Raw genomic sequence first — 9,459 nt, 5'->3', positions numbered from 1 at the left:
CTTTGAGAAAGTAGAGGGTGGGAGCGGGCAGAGGATCAGGAAAGATAACTAATGAGTACTAGGCTTAATACGTGGATGATGCAATAGTCGGTACAACAAAGCCCCGTGACACAAGTTTATGTAATAAACCTGAATTTACGTCTCTGAAGTTAAAATAAAAGTCACACACACACACACACACACACACACACACATAAAATTGTATTTGCATCTGAGAAGTGAAAGCGAGGTAGCTGAGGAGGATGGTTTAGGTAGATGTAAGGTTTTCTACTATTTCTATTTTTGGGTTGGGTAGTAGTTTCACAGAAGCTGACTGAATAAATTCTGAATAAATAAATCTATTAATTGACTAAATAAATGGTTAAAAAGAAAGTCATATGTAAAATTAGTAATAACAGCATGTATAATCCAGATCCAAAAATTGAGAGAAAGGTTTTATATTTATTATAAACTAAATCTGAATCTTGACTGAGATGCTCCTCTATTATTTTTCCTCTGCATTCCCTATTTGCTGGTAAGAACTACTGTCTTTCATTTGTAGTGCTTTATCATGTGTTTTATTAGGCAGTAGACAAGTACACCTATATTATTCTTATTTAATACAGGTAGTTCTTTTTTTGAACAGTATGTATTAACTATAAAACATGCACATAAGAACTGTACTCTTAATTTGCACAGTTATTTAGTTACTATGATATTGTGAAAAATGAGGGTACAACATACATGAGTTGCAGTCAGCACCATAACACATAAATTGCAGACTTCTTGTATTCTTTTTATTATAATAATAATTATTTTATGTATGTATGTCTGTATTTGTTTGTTTACTTAGTTTAGAGATAGGCTCTCACTCTGCCATTCAGGCTCTAATGCAGCGGTGTGATCGTAACTCACTGCCGTCTCAAACTTCTGGACTCATGGGCTCAAGCAATCCTACTTCAGCCTCCTGAGAAGCTGAGACTACAGGTGTGCACCACTGCATCCAGCTAATTAAAAAAAAAAATTGTAGAGATGGAGTCTCACTTTGTTGCCCAGGTTGTTCTCCAACTCTTGGCTTCAAGTAATCTTCCTGCCTCAGCCTCTCAAAGTGGTATTACACATGTGAGGCACGGTGCCCAAACAAGCTTGGTATTCTCACATGGAGAGTTGAACCCAGGCTGCCTGGGTGAGATGTATTCTTAAGTCTTTCATTCACACATTCTGCTGGAGAAATTTAGAAATGTGTCAAGTAAAAAAATAAAGTTTTTATTAGAATTGAATACAACTTATAAGCTAATTAGGAAGTAATAATCATATTTGTAATATTGCATCAAAACTATTGCAACAAATAAAAACGTTTGGTAAATTTGTCAGCTATAAAATAAAAATACATGACAAAATATTGGAGGCTGTGTCAGATATAAAACTCTATTAGATGTAATTGGAAGTTAAACCTCATTAGTCCACAGAGGCTCTTTCTGTTCTCTTGGGCAGAACCATCTTCTAACAATCATAACTTGATCAAGAGTGTCTTAACTGCCTGGGAATGTTCTAGGGCACAGATCCACATTTCCAGTAATAGAACTTGATTTCCATGGGATAATGAACTCGGTGAGAAAATATCCAAGTGAAAAACAAGTCTGATAGAGTATATAAGTAGAGCAACAGAACCTGAGTTTTAAAAGAGAAATAGTATTTTCAGAGAGAGTATGAGAATAGACCTCTCCATCCCCTAACATCGCCCTTTGGATGCCTGCTTACTCTAAGACAGAAAACGATGTAAAACAAAGGAAGCATTTACCAGGGCCCCGACATACATGCTATGAGAAACTTCAGCAGACTAGTCATATAAAGAAAAAAACTTTCTTTTCTAATGGCTAGAGGGAGAAAGCATGAAAAATAGAGGATATCTGTGACAACACTGGCAATTCCATCAGCAACAATCTTGGGCTACAGAGGTCATGGATGACCAGAGGAAGGAACACTAAAAAGAAGGACCCCAGAAATGCAAGAAGTAGCCTCATTTATAGCAGAACTCTGTCTCTCTAAGGACTCCCAGGAGAAATAGCTTAGATATTTTGCAAAACCCAAATGGAAACCTAGACTTCCTGTGAGTCAAAAAAGTATACGTTTGGAGATTTGAGGTCTAAGGTATTGTAAGAGTGGCAAGGGACCATGTGGGCGAAGTAAAAGAATCTCCCAAAGCTTCGTTAAATGTTATATGATAATAATATGCTATAGTAACAAAAGTGATTTTATTCCCCTGCCTTCTTTCACTCTGTGACCCTTCAGTCATTGAGGCATTCTACTGATTTGTCTCACATGAACTGAAAACAAGAGAAAAAATAAAAGATGCCATACTTTCTTGAATTTGGAATTTTAAAATTCCACTCTCCCAAGAGCAACAGAAAGGACTCTAGTACACATGCCAGACAATAGATGGGAAAATGCAGGTTACTTAACAGTTAGACTCTTAGCACCTTCATTCTCTAACTCGAAAATCAGTAAAGATTTCTCAGGCAGCGGGAAGGAAGGTGAATTGAAAGAGTAGCAAGTCATGAGTCCCTGTGAAAAAGGCTTTTGTCCCTGTAGAAACACAAAGCAGTAGCAACACTTATACTATCCTCAGTCAATACTGAGGAAGCAGCAATAAACCATATTACAATTTGCTGTGGTAGGTGACAAGACAGACAAGTCAATACAGCACTGAAGAGTTCCATAGCACCCCAGAAATGCAGAAACAAATGATTCCAGGCTGTCACAAAGTAGCACCAGAGTAGAGGAAAGATGAAAAGAGAAGGGACAGAGAAGCAAAGCAGAGGTCATCTGTGTAGACTGAGGCATCATCATGATCCTATCCTTGCATGCTTCTTGCAGCAAACAATTTTGACAATTTATGTTAAAAGCATTAAAGATATATGAATACTTTGACTCAGCAATTTTACCTGTAGAACTTTTACTAAGATATTACCAAGGGAGTTTCAGATTCCAGAAATGCCATGGACAAAAAAAAAAAAAGTAAAATCTCTCATGCTTTAAAATGTTGAAATTGTTTTAAATGCCTGACAGCTTGCGAGGAAGGAAAAATGTCAAGTATCATAAATGAATAGGTAATTGAAAGCAGAATATTTTGAGCTGATGGTGAGGCTACTGTAGGCAGGAAGGATAAGGATTTTCTGTCTGTGTGATACAGCATCTTGGATACAAGACGGAAGAAAAACTGAGACTAACATAAACCTAGAATCCTCAAAGTGCTACACCCTTAGTGAAAGGGCAAACTAGACAAATATTCTCCCCACTGGCACAGGATAGTGGAAAGAAAGCTCATCTGTATTACTGTGGGTTAGGAAAAAGAAGACTCCTCAGAGGTTCCAGTTTTGTACCTCACATTGGTTTAGGGTTCAAATTTTCATTACCTATGTAATGTAAGTACCCCCAATTCAAGAAATTAATATAAAATTTGTTAATAATTCTGAGGCTTCTTTTGCAGAACACAGTGCAAGCTACTACGAGGTTTTCTGACAGCAGAGAAAAATTAAGCCTTCCTAATGTGTGAGCTAACAATAAAAAATTAAAAGCATATGAGGAAAGAATCTATTATGAGTGAGTTAAAAGACACATCTGATTTATAACCCCATGAACATGTTATAATGTCAAGATCACTCAAGTAAGATACAAAATAAATGTAAAATTAATTAAAATGTAAAAGAAAACTTGAAACCTTAGGGAAAAAGCATGACATAGTGAAACAATACATCTCAGAAAAGAACAAAATATATATTTTAAAAATGCAGTTCCATTGAAATATATACATGCATATGTTATAGAGAGACAGACACATTAATAGGTAGACATAGATAGCTGATAGAGATAGGTAAACAGCATTCTATAATTTAGCTGAAAAGGGGATAATTGAAGTGGAAAAAATAGTTGAAAATGTCACACAATTTCTATCAGAAGAAATTACATTAAAAAAGAGATATATTTAAATGCGTTAAAAATATCTAACACTTATCTAAATAGGACCAGAAGAAAATGACAGAGAGGCTGTAGAAAAATAAATGCTTAAGAGGATAATAATTGAGAATTATTCAGAATTTATATTTAAATATATTATAACAAAGTAGGAAACAGAAAACAGAGACAGAGAGAAAGAAAGAACAGAAACAAAAGTGAAAGCAAGACAGAGAATAAGAAAGATAGGAAGAGCTAAGAGAGAAACTGTTCAAAGCTATGAGAGAGTAGCAATATATTACCCACAAATAAATGGCAATCACTCTTACAGAAAAGCTCTTAGTGATGCTCTGATAAATAAGTGCCAGCTATATACCTTTATAAGAGGCAAAAACATAAAGTCAGAGAGTTTTGAAGTCAAAGAATAGAAATTATATATAAAGTAAATGAAAGTTGGTTATATTAATATCAAGCAAAACAGACATATGGACAAATAAAAGAAAAAAATTGGCAAAGCATTACAACATAATGCTGATGCTCTGACCATGTGGGTAACTAATATTACTTCAATATACAAGACATATTTTGGCAATTAGAGCAAATATATATATAGAAAAATATAGTAAAATATAAAGCAAAAATTATGGGAATTCTAGAAGAAAAGTGTACTTCTCTAAAGTTATTGACAGATTACTTTGATTAAAAAGTAAAGTAACAAGAAAAAACATCTAGAATATATACTAAGACATTGACATTATCCCACAAAAGTAAACATATACTAACCATATGATCCAACAATTTTACTTCTAGGTATATATTCAAAAATAATAAAAGCATGTTTTCACACAATGACTTAAACATGAATATTCATAGCAGTTTTATATGTAATAACCTAAACTTGGAAACACTAAAATATCTATCAACGAAATAGTAAATTGGTGTTACATTCATACAATAGATTACTACTCAGCAAAAAAAAAAAAGAAGTATGCAACAACATAGATGCGTCTCACAATAATTATGTCAAATTAAAGAAACTAGACCAAAACGGAGTACATGCTATATGAGTCTATTTATACAAAATTCTAGAAAATGCAAACTAACCGATAGTAAATAAAGGAAGCAGATTAGTTTTGCCTGGGGATGGGGGATGGGGGTAGAGGGATGGGAGAAATGAAATACAGAGAAGACAGGTAAAAGTTTTTGGGATTGACACATGTTCATTATCTTGATTTTGCTGATGACTTCAGTGGTGTTTACATATATCAGCACTTACCAAATACACACTGTTTTGGAGTACTATTCAGCAATTGAAAAAAAAGTGAGATCCTGTCATTTGCAGCAACATGGATGGAGCTGGAGGATATTATGTTAAGTGAAATAAGAGAGACACGGAAAGATAAACTGCATGTTCTCACTCATTTGTGGCAACTAAAAATTAAAACAATTGAATTCCTGGAGATAGATAGGACAATGATGGTTACCAGAGGCTGGGAATGGAAGTTGGATAAGTGAGAAGTGGGGCTGGTTAATGGATACAAAAATATAGTTAGCTAGAATGAATAAGATAAGATCTACTATTTGATAGCACAATGGGACGACTACAGTCAACAACAACTTATTGTGCATTTTTAAATAACTAAACATATAACTGGAATGTTTGTTAACACAAAGAAATGATAAATGCTTGACATAATGGATACCCCATTTACCCTGATGTGATTATGCATCGTGTACCTGTTTCAAAATATCTCATGTAACTTATAAATTTGAGTCTCCCCTGCCTGGTGTTTCATCACACATGGTCCTGCCGTCCTGAGACGTCAGCAGAGCTGGGGTTGGTGTTGGAAACACAGGCGTTCTTCACTTTCCGAATGAGCAGTGGCTTCCTAGAGAAGGCTCATTCTGGAAAGTCAAGGTTGGGCTGCAGGGGAGCTCTCTGGACTCACGCTCGGGGGTCCTCAGCCATCTCTGCTGTCAGGTGGCCCCAACAGGATCAACTGTTATTTTTTGCTCATGGCTCAATGACCACAATTTCCCAGGCTACTTGGCTTTCTTGTGGCTTCCCACGTTTCTTATCTGCATCTGCAGATAGGCACAAGTTTATACCTATACTTTAGAAGCAGACAGTGGAAAGAATAAAACCACATTCCTCATTTATTAAAGGGAATAAAATTAAATGTCTTATTATAAAAAATAAATAAATAAATAAATTTCCATACCTACTATATATCCACAAAAATCAAAAATAAAAAATGATTTAAAATAAAACAAATTTGAAAATTAAAAGAATACTTTTAAATGTGACATTTATTGTCAGATTTACCGCAATAAATTTGCTAAAAAATTATAACTGATTAATAACAGCTCTACAAATCATAATGTGTCATGTCCAGCAAAAATAGTAATCAGAAATTCATACTTTTAAAAGCGCATAATAAAATGAGAAAGGGACTAAAAATTAATGAGCTAAGAATCTGCTGAAGAAGTTAGAAAAATAAATAATATAAACCCCAAAAGAAAAATCACAGAGGATAGGGTATATATTCAAAGGAAGCAGAAGGAAAAAATATAAGGTCTGCTAATATTAAGTTTTAGAAAAGCAGTGAGAAGCAGGAATTCTTGTACATGACTCCTGAAAGTGTTATTTGGAATAACTATTCAGGAAGAAAACTAGCTGAAGTTAAAGATATGCATATCCTCATTTCCCCCTAAATCTGTTTACCTTACAGAAGTTTTTCGCTGTACATGAGGATGCAAATACACAGATATACTTGTGCATATACAAACAATGCAACATTGTTTGTGATAGCAAAATAATTTGAAAATGTAATTGTCTTTAAATATGAGTGGAAAAATGAAAGTTCAGTCATAAAACAGAACATTATATAGCAGTCATAGCTAATAATATAGATCTATCAACATGGATAAATCTCTAAAAAAATAATGTTGGGCAAAAACTCAAGATGCAAAAGGAAATGTACAATGCTGGTGAATCGTTTTTGCTTTTTGTAGATAATTAAGTATGTGACAAATGTTCAGGGTCATTGATGGGAATGGCACATGCTTTCTCAAGGACAGTGGGTACACGGGGGGAGGTAGGGAGGACAGACTTCAGCTGAATTTGCTAAATTTCATTTCTATTTATTTTTTAACTCTGTAATGTAAATTAAATATGACAGAATAGATACAGAGTTGTTATATATCTGTATACTGTAGGATATTTTAAGTTATTCAAAATTAAAATGTTTAATTTAAAAATATTTAAAAGGTATGCATAAATGTGTAACTATTAGAATGCTCATTGAGCATTTATTTTTTATTTTAAAAGAAACTATAAATAATATAAATGTCTAATCATATGGAAATTATTCAATAAACTGTAGTACATTAATAGAATAAGATAATAATCATGCATTAAAATAATAAGTTAAATAATACTTGATAACATAAAATATGTTAAAAATAAAATAAAAAATAGATTAAGATAACTTGAGTACTATATTATTCTATTACTATACTATTCTAACACTAATTATTAGAATAGTACTATAGTATTCTTCATGACATGTTTGTATATATGCATATCTACACACACGCACAACCACGTGGAAATAGTTATAGAAGGAAAGTGATCCGTTTCCTCAGGATCGAGGGCTTTTTCAGGACACAGGACTTTCAATGCCAAAACCAGGAACGTCTCAGGTAACTGAGACAGTTGACCACCCTATCTGGAAGATGCTGCATAAAGAATTAAAACGAGCAAAGTAAAATTTTAACTCAAAAATATGGCACAAGATGCAGTTGGAATTCCCTCACTGTGTGTGGGGAAACTAACTATAATTTCTGCAAGTTGAGAACATAAAAAAGCTAGTTCTGGTGTTACCTGATAAGAACAGATAGAGTTTATCATCGATTTTGTGAGCCTGGCTGGACAGGTCAGAGAATATTAGAGCTGGAAAAGACACATCTTATCACAACTCCTCTCTTTAGAGATTCAAAAACCAAAAAAGTATGTAAAACAGTAGTTTACAACAACTGGTAATTGCCCTCAGGAAACAAGTGGCGATGTCGGGAGACATTTTTGATTTTCATAATTGAGGGTGCTACTGGCATCGCATTGGAAGAGGTCAGTAATGCTCCTAAGCATTCTAGAATACAGAGAACAGTTTCTCACAACAAAGAATTATCTAGCCCAAAATGTCAATAGAACTAAGGTTGAGAGACCTGGTTTAAGACATTTCCCCATTGATATCACAACTAGATCCTGACAAAGAAGTTTCCATTGTCCTGACCTTGTTCAGCATTCTTGTCACTATGTAACTTTGGAGGGCTGTTCTCTAAATGCCAAGCATGAAATGGACCTTTCGATTATTTCATTTCTTCCTGGATATAGTTTATATATACCACTCTCCACTTACACTTCTTCATTCTTTTGGGTATATTTGTATCACTCTCCTGAGTTAATCCATTCTAGACAGATATTATTCTTAAAAAACAGCCATCCATCAAGTCTGAAAAAAAATAAAACCTCATCTGAAAAACAAATTGGTTGCAATTGTAGATTCATCTGGTTCCTTGATATATATCTGTAATGCTGATTTAGTACTTCTGATAAGCATTTCCCCAAATGCATCTTTTTAGCAGCATTAGAAATAATGGCTAAAAGAAATGAGTCTTTTCATTTGCAGTATCTACAGTTGGAGAGTACTTTAAATCAAATTGATTGCTAGGGTATTTGTAATGTCCAAATGTTTGATTGCTTTGCTGTGTACCATGTAGAAAAGTAGTAACACAGAGGCATGCCATTAAACAGCCTTGTTGTTTTCTTTCTTTTTCTTTTCTTTTCTTTTTTTTCTTTAGTTTTATGAAGCTGCAATTAATAGAAGTAATTTAGCAGCTGTTAGGAGAAACTGCCTAGGATAGTTTGTGTATGTATCCAGTGCTAGAGAATTTTTGCTCTGTTGTAGATCTTTATCTATACTTAGTTGTGTTTAGGATTTATGACAAAGCCATGTTTTAATATCTCAATTATCATTCTGGTAAGAGAGGAAGCATCGTAGTTTCCTCTTAAGAGAGAATAATAACCTAGAGAGATAAGGAATATGACCTTGAAGTGTTTTTGTTCATGCATCAAAACTCAGTTCATGCCTAAGTATGCTGAGGGAGTAATCAAGGTCGCTGTTTCTGTCTTCCATGACTGCTGGGTGTTATTGCCCAAATCAAGCACATTAAAGATATTGTGGAGGACATAGGAAAAGAAACGAGACTTTAAGTATATGCCTAAAAGGTATTTTTAACTTAAGAGTCTGTCTAGGTCGGGCGCGGTGGCTCACACTTGTAATCCCAGCACTTTGGGAGGCCAAGGCGGGCAGATCATGAGGTCAGGAGATCGAGACCACGGTGAAACCCCGTCTCTACTAAAAAAATACAAAAAATTAGCCGGGCGTGGTGGCGGGCGCCTGTAGTCCCAGCTACTCGGAGAGGCTGAGGCAGGAGAACGGCGTGAACCCGGGAGGCAGAGCT

The 9,459-nt window shown here is 34.6% G+C and overlaps 1 long non-coding RNA gene across 1 annotated transcript; it reads right to left on the bottom strand.

Moving 5' to 3' along the window:
* Positions 1-1,023: 1,023 nt before the first annotated feature.
* On the bottom strand, positions 1,024-8,061 carry LOC116479717 (uncharacterized). The gene is made up of 3 exons (XR_004251047.2): positions 7,820-8,061; positions 5,883-6,018; positions 1,024-1,200 (listed from the first exon to the last, which is right to left on the bottom strand). It is a non-coding gene; the product is annotated as an uncharacterized LOC116479717 (long non-coding RNA).
* Between the last annotated feature and the right edge of the window lie 1,398 nt (positions 8,062-9,459).

This window comes from Hylobates moloch, unplaced genomic scaffold (assembly GCF_009828535.3).
Source record: "Hylobates moloch isolate HMO894 unplaced genomic scaffold, HMol_V3 SCAFFOLD_12, whole genome shotgun sequence".
Classification (NCBI taxonomy): Eukaryota; Metazoa; Chordata; class Mammalia; order Primates; family Hylobatidae; genus Hylobates; species Hylobates moloch.
The sequence above is the reverse complement of the archived record's forward strand: the minus strand, read 5'-3'. Positions and strand labels throughout refer to the sequence as shown.